The 11,937-nt window shown below is 42.5% G+C and overlaps 1 long non-coding RNA gene across 1 annotated transcript; it reads right to left on the bottom strand.

Annotated features, from left to right (window-relative positions):
• Window positions 1–3,075: 3,075 nt before the first annotated feature.
• LOC149364265 (uncharacterized) lies at window positions 3,076–10,728 on the bottom strand. The gene is made up of 2 exons (XR_016289162.1): window positions 10,235–10,728; window positions 3,076–7,934 (listed from the first exon to the last, which is right to left on the bottom strand). It is a non-coding gene; the product is annotated as an uncharacterized LOC149364265 (long non-coding RNA).
• Window positions 10,729–11,937: the final 1,209 nt, after the last annotated feature.

Raw genomic sequence — 11,937 nt, 5'->3', positions numbered from 1 at the left:
GAGGTATGAATTTCAGTGCAGTGCAAAGTTGAAAAGATTGTTGCAACATTTCTGGCAATCTGTTATTCCTAGAAATGCAGTGTCGACCCGAAATATACATGTGGTTGTATAGGCGGCTAGGCATGCGAGTGTTAGAAATCTAAACTTTATATGTCTGTTGTCTTCATTGCTTAATGCAGGTGGCAAAGGTGTTTGACCAAGGAAAGGCAGTATGCTGCTGGAGAGCAGTTTTCATCACAAAGAGCCATAGGACCAGCTTCAACTGAACAATCGCAAGAATCTTCTGTAGAGCTGGTCCATCTGCAACAAGGGCTGCCACTTGGCTGTGGTGATCCATTTATGACAGCAAAATTCACTTAAAGCAATGATTTCACGCCTGTGGGGTGCTAAACAAAACAACGTGCTTACAACGTACGTCAGCCTTTGCAGTGGAGGAAAGATCATCTGTGCAGTCACGTACAGACACGAACCTGTACGTGACTGCACAGATGATCTTTCCTCCACGGCAAAGTCTGACGAACGGTGTAAGCACGTTGTTTTGTTTAGCACCCCACAGGCGTGAAATCATTGCTTTAAGTGAATTTTGCTTTATTATTGCCTTGAAACTGTTCAGAAATTAATTTTTTGCAGGCAAAATATGTTTCCGCTGCATGTTTCACTCTTTCAGGCCTGCCAGAGCAAACCTCCGTCCTCTGGAAAGCTTGCTGCGATTCTGCCAATGAGTAGTGGATCTGAAGCATCTTTTCAAGTTACTTGTACAGAACAGGCAGGCCAGGTAAAATTTTTCCAGTGTTGCTGTTGCCACCTAAGGCTGGATTTCGAAATGTTTCATTTCAGTTGGTCCTGATGTCAATCATTACGAAAGCAACAGTGTTAGGGAAGCAAATTACCAATCAACAGGCATGGCTGGTCTGCTTGTAGCGCCACTGCACCCAGTTCAGCCAAATTACAGGGACTGTGCTCCGCCAATTCTTAGTGAAACCAAAAGCCATTTTATTTCCCAATATGGGATTGGTGCTGATAAGCTTGTGAGCTGTGCCAAACATGTAGGTGTCGGGATTGGCTCCCATAAAGCTTGTCAGGTGCGTCGAACACGTCGCCGTGCGCCATCATTCATGGGCATCAACGCCGCTCTGCCAGTGTCCATTCGTCAGGCCAGGGCCCATTTGTTATGCCAGTATGTGACATCATGGGTATGTTTCTGTCCCGACCAACATGAAGTCATCCCTCACAACTATGGGAGCATTATCCACGGGCAGAGGATCAAATGAAAGGAAAACGAAATAAATTGTTAGAAAATAAGGTTTCTCAATTCATTTACTTTGTGCACATAAATGATGGTTTCTAACCTGATAAATTTTCTTACAAAACAGCAACATCAGTGGTGGCAAACATATCTGTCTCTATCACATTGCTGTCAGACAAAGCATTGTATTTTTTTGGTTCCTAAGGCTTTGGAACAGCTAATATCTTCCCTGAAAGGTCACTGCCATAGATGAGGAGCTGCAAGAGGAGCTGCAGCTTTTGAAGGCTCGAATCTTTCAAGAAGAATGAAGATGCATTGTAAGACTTGTACAGTGCAACACTGCCCGTGTTTTGCTCTTGAACTTGCTGCCTGTTTCAAGGCATTGAAGCACACACGTGACATGCAAAGACAAGCTTGTTCTTTTTGGCTAATTCGGACATGGCCTATTGAAGATCAGTGGAAAAGGTGATCAGCTTGATGACCCTGGTGACTGCACCAACCAATCACTATACATCTACAAGTAACTGTAGAATAACACTTTAGAATGTATTAATGCGAACTCGCTTGCTTTGAATGTCCTGTTTATTCAAACAAGTTTTGGCCCGTCAGTATCGCCTGCATTAAATATGGCTCCCCTTGATTTGAACCCTGCCTGTTTCAAACACATTTCTGGCCTTTCTCGTGCTCTAATTATCGATAGTCGACTGTGTTCTAAATAAATGTCAGCTTTTGCTTTGCAGTGATTAGGCCAGTGTGTTTTAAATATCAGGGCGGTGAATAGCACCCAACAGTAACGCTGGGGGAGAGACATGGCATGGGTGAAGCATAACATTGTAAACAAAGCAGCCATGTTAGCTCTGTTCTTAATTTTTGCAACTGTTTGAAGCATGTACCATTTCAAACTTCTAACGAGCTCGTTGCCTCCGAGATGTGGTGCACTCAAGTATGTTCGTTCATACTGAGGTCGAATGTTTTGGACATACTTCATTTTTATGAAATGTTTCCAACAGCAGCTTTTGCTAAGTTTTCTGGCTGCGATCATAGTCATAAAGCACCAAGAAGGCAAAGAATTTTGGTACTTCATGACAGTAAATATGTTTCAACTATCCAATTAGTTTATGGATTTCATTTGCCACCCTTTGTGTATTGTATGTTACTCTGTGCTTTTACAGTGCAACAAGGCAATAACTGCATTTGTAGGCTTTTTCCCGCATGTGTTTATTGTGTCCATGCCTGTGATAATGCATTATTTGCAGCATTAAGTACTTTATGAAATGAGAATGCACCTGTGCGTTGAATTAGAATGGTGCATTGTAAGACCTCTTGTATGACAGAGGCACACGTGCTAGCTTAAAATGATGGTAAACGGACAGCACAGCACCTGTGTACCATATTTTTACGCCCTGAATACTACTAATCTATCAAGCAATGCCTTTAGCTAAGAGGCCTCATTGGTTTTTTGTTTTTACAAGCGCAGGTGTACAGTTCAAAGCAGCTCATTTTGATGGTAAAAAATATATGAAGAGGTGTCTAGCTTTCAAGCCTTTTTCATCGCGTAAATTGCCTCATAATATTTCTTGAAGAAATTTTTAATTCCGATGGATGTTTTCTCACACCTTGAAAAGACTGAGCCTAGGAATCACATTTGAGGAATTTTTACAAAATCATTGGTGCAGACGTGTATACATTTTTTCTACAAAACCAGCGGTTGAAATTGCTTGAAAGTGCTGTCTTTCAATTTGTAGTCATTCTGAGTGCAATTTTACCATTTCTATGCATATGAAGCCTCAAAAAAAAGTATCAGAAAACCAGTGACAAGGACACATTCACCGACTTCAAATGGGCCAATTTTAATAATGCTTAGTCAGCCTTTCATTTTCTCAGCACTTGTTTTGTCAAAAGGGGAGAACTTGCGTCAGTATAAGTTTCTTTGCAGACAGAAGCAGAGTATTCGGGGGATAACAGTGAGATAAAATGGACTGGACAAACTGCTACTTTGCATTGCTTGTCTGCTGTCTTCTAAATAATGTAGTTTTACCCAAAATGCAACAAGTAAACATATAAACACTGCTTGCTCCATACCATCCTAAACCCCTTAAGCATATGCAAATTTCAGCCTTATTCCACTGGGAAGAGATGGCAATATGCGTCATGCATAAAGCTTAGCAAGTCGCATGGTGTTTTGAGAGGAAAGCACGAATTGCAGCTCTGCAGAGCAGTGTAGCCAAAGGCCATTTAAGTGTTTTTTTATTTGTTAACACCAAGTCAAACTAGCAAACCTAACTGCTGACACAGCTTAGTCAGCAGTGCTTTTCATTGGTAATGCAGGAAAAAGGCAGCTGAACATTATGCCGCCCATGTTTTCAACTGTGCATACTTTTTTCGTGGCGTTTTAAGTTGGTTATCTCTGCAAATGTCCTTTGGCAGAAGCGACACTGATATGGTTGTTGACCACTGTGGACTCTCGCATGCCTCACAAGGAGGTGATTTTTTGTAAAGGTCATGGGGCATAGCTGGCACTGGAATGGCCGCTCGCCCGTGTGGGTGCGGAGGTGGTCAACCAGGTGGCCTGTCTGTGCAAATCTGCTGCCACAGTAAACACACTGGTGTGGAAGCTCTCCAGTATGGGTGCGAAGGTGTTCAATCAGGATGTCCGCGTTCCAGAAGCTTTTTCTGCAGAGGCTGCAGTGGTGTACCTGGTGTACGCACGTAGTAGGACTTGCTACACAGTGGGCCATGGGGCAGCTGCCCGCGAGCGAACTTTGTCCAGGAGGTAGGCTGTGGGTATGATGTGTGGCTGCCAAACCTGCATTGTGAAAGATTTCGTTTTCAATCAACTAAACCCCCCCTTTTTTTTCCACTTAGCTGCACGATAGTGAATGCAAACTAGTCTTGAAACACAGCTGTGCTTGCATATTTAAAGGGGCTCTGAAAAGGGCTCTCAGTTGCGGTTTGCCTAGGATGCCAGAGTGGCCATGGGCATGGTAGCTGTGCGACGTCTGAAAGAGTTGGTGCAGGGAACTTGTGATTACCGTCCACTGCTGACGTCATTTACACGTTGTGTGCCAGGTGTCATCGCGAAAGCCTGGCACCACTGGACACCGTGGGTTGCGAAAGTGGGAATTTTCAAAAATCGACTGTAAATTATCCGCTTGCTTCTGAGGTCTCGTACATGGCATGAATGCACGGTGGCCTGTACTCTACTTAATGAAGCCATTTCAAAGCCAACCTCAAACACCCTTTTTCAGAAGCCCTTTAAAGTTGCATTCAATGAGTCAGTGTTGAAATAAAAAGCTCTGTTCAAAAAAAGATTTGAATTTTGAAGCCTACGACAAATGCAGGTAAACATTCCAGCTTGCAAAGGCCTTGCAAATCACTGGGACAAATAACTTCACTAAGTTAAAAGCTGCTGACATTAAGAGCCATACACTTCTCTGCGCCTCACGACGTAATCCCACCATTGGCATCACAGCCATCCTTCAGCTGCTCAATCCAAAACAGCATCAGAGAAGAAATTCAATTACAGGCTATTTAGCCTTCATAGAGGAATACCCCACAATTATGCATGCATACTCATGTACAACATCTTACTACTAAGAATGCATGAAAACAAGAATTTGGTGTCTATACTCCTTCGAAACTGATGCCTAAATATCAGACTGTAAAAGAAGGCTATTGCTATTGCTTTTTAAGAGCCGCTTTCAATTAAATGTTACAAGCGACGGTCTAAAACAAGCAAGAAAAAAAATTCAAAAACTAAAGAGTCAAAAGCAAGAAAATTACAGGGTTGAAAAGCAAACAGAAAGGTAAAATCAAGGTGCTTGCAAAATATGGAGAAACCAGCCAGAAGGAAGATCCTCAATGAGGCACAGGCAAGCAACAACTACTTATCCTACACAGCATTTTTTTGTTTTAACCAGAGCCTTCTTCAAACGACTGCAGAGTTTTTTCAGCATCATGTTTTCTATGCACTCGGACACAGCGTCAAACATGGAATCTTTTACAATCCCCATCATCTGGCTGTGCTCTTGGTGTAATGGGATAGGAGAGAGTCCGATCCACTCACTTCAAGCACAGCCACCAGGCACACAAATCATTGGAGATGTCATTTTACACACTATGAACATTGGCAAATAAGTCTAAGAAGGCTGGCAACAGTTGTTTTGAAAGACTTTTCCTCTGGCAGCTTGCACACTTGGGCTTGTCAACATTGGTCAGCTTCCTGCAAAATGGAGAAATGCATCAAAAGTGAAAAATTCCATTGCTACAAGCTGTGGCTTTAGATTTGCACATTCAAAAATTGTAATTGGGTGGCCTTGCATGCATCTTGAACACTGAATAATTAAGAGGTGCTAATGGTTCCCTGTAACGTGGCAGTTGCTACGAAAACTTACAAAAGCATTTGGTAGATGATGGGAATGGTTTCTTTGCAGAACAGCTGAAGGCTATTGTATACTTGAGCTTATAAGTGAACCTTTTTTTTTTTAAATGCAAACACATGGCTTGTGCTAAAGAACTGCAAAAAATGATGACAGTTATAAGAAGTGGATTGCCCACATAGCAGATTTTGGAGAGTACACGCAGCACATCTAGTTTCTCAGCCATGGACAAATTTAAAGGGGGTGACTGCTCCTCCATGAAAGATAAATTTTATTCTGGAAAACAACAGTCAACCTCATTTACTTCAACAAAGAACTTCCAAGCGGCCGATATTTATTTAAAATTATCGGAGACTTTCTTTCAAGTATAAAGTATAAACTTATGCTGAGCATTCCCATCTTGTTCAGATGCAAACCACAAACACACACCAGCCGAATAAACCCGAAGGCCACACCTCATATACCTTCATAGCATTTACCTATTGAAACAGTGAAATTAGGCCATTTGACTGCGGTTGTCACAATAAAGTTTCATTGCTAGAGGTTGTTTGCTTGCCATTGCTAACAGTGTGATTGATCTTTCAGGACGAAAGTGCTAAAAAATCCAAAGAAGGGCCTCCACACTTTTTACAATAGAGAACAGTGAGACTAAAAGCACTGCCTTTGACAACTACCATTCCAGCACCCATCCAGATCATACAGTCATAGATGTTACTTTATCGAAAGCATCCTAATCCCTGGCCCACAATACAATTATAGGTCATGGATGATTTGGCAACATTCTAACGTTCAGCAGGTGAATGCAAATTTGGTGCAGCCACATGATGGGGACACTGTTGAGACCAAGGAAAGTACTCATAATGCTACCATTGTAAGATGAAGTCAAAGATTGCAAATAATTACAGAATAAAAGCAGGTACTTGCTCTCCACAAACACGCAAGCTATCATGGTTCCATCAGAAAGACAGGAGATGCATTGAATGTACTGTTGACTCTACAACACTATCACACATGGGACATGGGAAGCAGTCAGATGTCACGCAGAAAGCACACAGAAAACAAACCACATAAAGGCAGGGCACTGCATTTGGAACACACCAAAGAAATGACAAATATGGTTACTTCAAGTTCTAACTGAGCACCTGCGCCAGAACTTTAAAGACCCTCAGGGCAAAAGCAAAAAACAATGAAGAAGTCGCTGTGGAATTGAACAATACAAACAGAAAAAAAAAAAAAAAAATCTTGACCGACATCAGCGAGCAGAATTGTGCTTGTGCCATGCCCTCACTCAGTTCTTTCTGGACGTTCCCACTGCAATAAGAACTCTGCGGTTATCTGCTCACTGCGAAACCATTCAATTACAGTAGAAACTCAATGATACAAATTCATAGAATTCCCTGGCCAGAGTGCTTTGTGTACAATGTGCAGAATTTCAGATGTTCTCAACACTTTCCCGCGCCATTACAGATACGAACTCTCGAGTCGCGATCGCACCCTCGAGCGATCACTATTCATGTGCCATGCACCTATGAAGCTGCGGCCCGTGGTCCGCTCATAACTGATGTCATGAGTCAGCGTGGGCGTACAGCTCGTACATCGCCTACTTCGCAATCACCAGTCAAGCTGTGCATACCGCGAGTATCAAGCTGTAGTCACATAGTCATACATAAATTCTGTCAGCCATAAGCCGTTCGGCGTGAATGGGTTTCGATACTTTTGCATACCAATTTTGCTTGTTTTGGATGAAATGAAAATTTTCTGCAACCATGGGAGTTTCGTATCAGTGAGATTCTATAACCGTTTTTGTGAAAGATATTTGGACACACCTGGAAAACTTACACATCCTTTCCAGAGACAACTTCTAAAGCTGACACATTTCCATGGCAATTCAACGTAAGTGTAGGAAGTGTAACTGATTTGGCAATGCATACTGTTAACTAATGCACTTGTGGTCTACATATCACGACACTTGGTAAATAAATGTTTCCTGAAAAGCACCCCAACATTTGGGAATCACAACCAACAGAAATCATAAATCAACAAAATGAGCACATTTGAGCATTTTCTGAATCCAAATGTAACAGAACACAACACATATGGGAACACAGTATAACGTCGTGCAGAAAACAGAGAATATACAAGCTCACTATTCATAGGCGAATTTCTCACTCTATTTGATCAAAATTTTATGCAAGCACATCCAAGCTTATCAGTTATTTTTTTGTAAATAAAACAGGACACATCGATGAATGACAGGAATGCTTATTCCAGTGGCCATGCACCCATTAGATCTTGTCAGCAGAAATGTCCTGCAAGTATACAAAAACAAAAATGATAGAAAAACAATTTTTACCACATTAGAAAGATAAATGTATTCATATTTTAATGGTATGTGTTGTTAATAGCAATAATTGTTAGTATGAGTGCAGTGAGAAAAAACCTAACGAATAAAACAGTACTTTTGTTAGACTTGCCTGCTTGCATCGTTTTTTTTTAAAACTACTGCACCAAAGAAACGGGCAGTTTCGTGTTTAAAAAAAATGTTAAACTCTATAATGACTGTGTAGTTTCTGGCTCCTGTGGACAGTTATTTAGAACCAGTGCTCTGAAGAAGACCAAAAATGATACAAATGATGCATATTAGGGCTCAATAGCTTTGCATCTAATCAACAAAACACATGCACATTTAGCACATTTCTTGAATGTGCATATTTTATCCTCCTGAGACCCGTGTATGGCAATTTGTCCAATATATTGGACATTAGCTTTTAAGCCAGTACTCCCGCGCCGAAAGATTCATCTTCATAAAACCCACTTGTCCAATACATTGGACAACTGGTGGTGCCATCTGTGCACCTTTTTCGAAATTAAACTGCTCACTTTCCCGCGAAAACACTTTGAAAACGGCAGCGTTCTATGGCACCTGCCGGAGAAGTAAGTGTTGTTTCTGCGATTTTACCTACTTTGAACGAGTAAACTTTGTTGGATATCAACAAAAATAGAACAGAAAGCATGTAGATATCATAATTGTAACTCTACATTACCTAATTTTTCTGTGCTTTCAATCTGATTTCACGTGTCCAATACGTTGGACGCTGGGACTCAGCCCGGTTATTTTGACCGCGTTTTTGAGATGGCTTTCGCAATAACTGTAAACGAATACTGCTGGTATTTAACGGCTGGGGACGAAATAACGTCTTTTTTGTTGTAGGAGACATGCCTCGCGTTCCTGATGAGACGGCCGAAGCAGTTTTACAAAGAATTGCACAAGCCAACACATCAGTTGGTTGGTTTAGTTGGTTTATGGGGTTTAACGTCCCAAAGCAACTAAGGCTATGAGAGACGCCGTAGTGAAGGGCTCCGGAAATGTCGACCACCTGGGGTTCTTTAACGTGTACTGACATCGCGCAGTACACGGGCCTCTAGAATTTCTCCTCCAAAGAAATTCCAGCCGCCGCGGCCGGGATCGAACCCGCGTCTTTTGGGTCAGCAGCCGAGCACCTTAACCACTGAGCCACCGCGGCGGCCTCCAACACATCAGACATTGACCTATCGGACAGCGACGACGACACTATTGTCGATCCAAAAACAGCAAGAAACCCAAGAAACGTCAAGAAGCAAGAAACGTCAAGGAAAAAAACAACAACAAGAAACAGAGAGTGACAGTGAAGTTGAGTGGAGCCCACCATCAAAGCAAGCTCGACGAGGAGAGACCAACAAAAGTGCCTACCACTTCCCAAGGCTGTCTGACGCAGCTAACGCTGCGCGCTGCAGGTTTGAGGGGTGCACCATGAAAACAAAATGTTTTTGCACAAAATGTCAGCAGTTCTGCATAACAAAAGACAGAAGATGCTTCGAAAAGGCACACAGCAAGTGAGCACAGCGAAACTTTTTTATTCAGTTGACGTATATTTTTCTACTTCGACTTTTGTCATAATAAAGTATTTTTTTCGCACAACTTTCACAGCTTTATCTGAAGTATTTTGTGGCACGCCCACTGGGTGGGAAAATACGGCTAGAGTCCTAGTGTCCAATATATTGGACATCGTGCTGAGCTGAAAATATTAGTTCTGTTGAGAAAATATCTCACTTTTCACCTTTGTACTCCTACCAGCTTATTCTGAAACCCTACAAAGTTTTTGTGCACTCAAATTCACTTCGGGTCTCAGGAGGTTATTAAGTGAGCAAAATTTCTTCAATCTGCACTTCGTAGTTCTCTAATTTTCGTTGTTCAAAGTTAACCGTAATCACCAAAATGCGACCCACACTGCAGTCTGGTGACACAGCACCAGCGCGGGTGCGGAGTATCGTCCAGATATGATGGACAAGCAAGTGTCCGTATAGTAACATGGTGAAATAGTGTATATGGGCTGTTTGACGAAAGCTATCACAACGTAGTTTTAGTATTTTTTTACTTGCTACTGATTCTGAACTCCTGAAAGCAGTTAATCAAGCTGACATCACTGAAAAAGGCAGGAAAGGACTCCCACATTTTCCTCCACTCCGGGGAGCAAGTTGCAGTGACTACACCGTATATGATAGAGTTCATTCTTTAACCCAGCCGGCATATCCCCAAGTGAGTAAACTCCGAAGTCCACACGCAGCTCACAGCTGAGGGCAGATAGACGACAGTCTTTTCTTGCCAGCAGGTGAAGCCCAGAACTTACGGTCCAGACACAGGATGGAGACACTGCTTACCCCTAGGGAAGTCACGGGTATTTCACTTATCCGAACTGGCCTATGTCTGAAGAGGCCGAGTTTTGCATGATAGTCATTGAGCAAAGTTGACACTGGTACACGGGCATGCGAAAACACATGCAAAGGCACATAGCTGGAACTCTTATCGTTGCACTGGCAAGAAGATGGGAGTCAATCCTAAAGTAATGCCAAGGCACTGTTGCTCTTATGCTAAAGAACGCTGCCTCTATTGTGGTTGCACCCCAGTCTTTGATAACTCAGTCACCCTATTCAGTGTCATGATGAAAACACGTGGAAGCTAATCCAGGCGTTTGACATTGCAGAGTCTGTCTTTTCATCTACCTGTTGCCCAACTGCACTCTTTTCAAGTTGTAAAGTGCCTTGTAAGACAGCATGTGAAGAAATTCCCAAGTGCTGTTTAAAAACATTGCTCACAGGGCTTAACAGACAATAAAGACAAAATTTTTGCTTGCATGTTTTCTTCTTCCATATGATACGTTACACAATAATATACAGGGATCACCCCGTGATGTTCGCCTACGACCGTTAAATAATTGATAATTGAATTTTTTCTTGGTGCCATTTCAGTTCTGATCTTATCAACCGAACGAAGGCTGTGACGTGCAGTTGGCCTTTAGATCATGTGAGGACTGAAAAAAAAAACAGCAACATACTGTGATACGCTGTTTGTTATTATTACAGTTCTTGAAGCAGGTTGGTTTAAGTGTTGTAGTGCAGTAAAACTACGTATCAGCAATTACATAAGTTTCTTTCGTGTCTCACGTGACCTATAGGCCATCACAGCCATCATTAGGTCGATGAAACTGGAACTGAAACGGCATAAGTGAAGAATGAGTGAAGCAGTGAAGTGAAGGTGGTGAAGCAGTCGTAGGCAAGTACCACAGGGATCATTATCCATGTGTTCTGATGTCTACTTGAAAGGAGAAAACATGAAACTAAAATTAGGTGTCTATAGTCCTTCAAGTACGGTATTCTGCATGCTAAACAGCTGTGGGAATTTGTTTGTCAGAGTGCATTGTGCTTAATCTTGTGGCAGTGGCTTAAATAAACTTCAGCTGGAATGGCTTTTCGCCCATGCATGGATGTGCAGTGGCCTTTTGTGCAAAGCTGCTGCCACAATGGTCGGACTGCTATGAATGTTTGCCAATGTGAATGTGTATGCAAAGTAGCTTTGACAGGCGGCTTCTATCAGTGAAGGCACTACAGCTTGCCTGTGTGTTTACTCTGGTTATTTTCTGTGCTGGTACAAACAATTGTCATCTAGTGGCGCAGAGGCCACCTTCTAGCATGAAAGTTTGGTTTGGTTTGGTTTATGGGATTTAACGTCCCAAAGCAACTCAGGTTATGAGAGATGCGTAGTGAAGGACTCCGGAAATTTCGACCACCTGGGGTTCTTTAACGTGCACTGACATCGCACAGTACACGGGCCTCTAGAATTTCGCCTCCACAGAAATTCGACCGCCGCGGCCGGGATCGAACCAGAGTCTTTCGGGTCAGCAGCCGAGCACCATAACCACTGAGCCACCGCAGTGGCTAACTAGCATGAAAGTGTTGCCCAGAGGACATGCCATGCTTGCAACCATAACACATGCA

This window comes from Amblyomma mixtum, chromosome 2, assembly GCF_055824585.1.
Source record: "Amblyomma mixtum isolate Tamu chromosome 2, ASM5582458v1, whole genome shotgun sequence".
NCBI classification, from domain to species: Eukaryota; Metazoa; Arthropoda; class Arachnida; order Ixodida; family Ixodidae; genus Amblyomma; species Amblyomma mixtum.
Note: the sequence above shows the minus strand (reverse complement) of the source record. Positions and strands in the feature narration are given on the sequence as shown.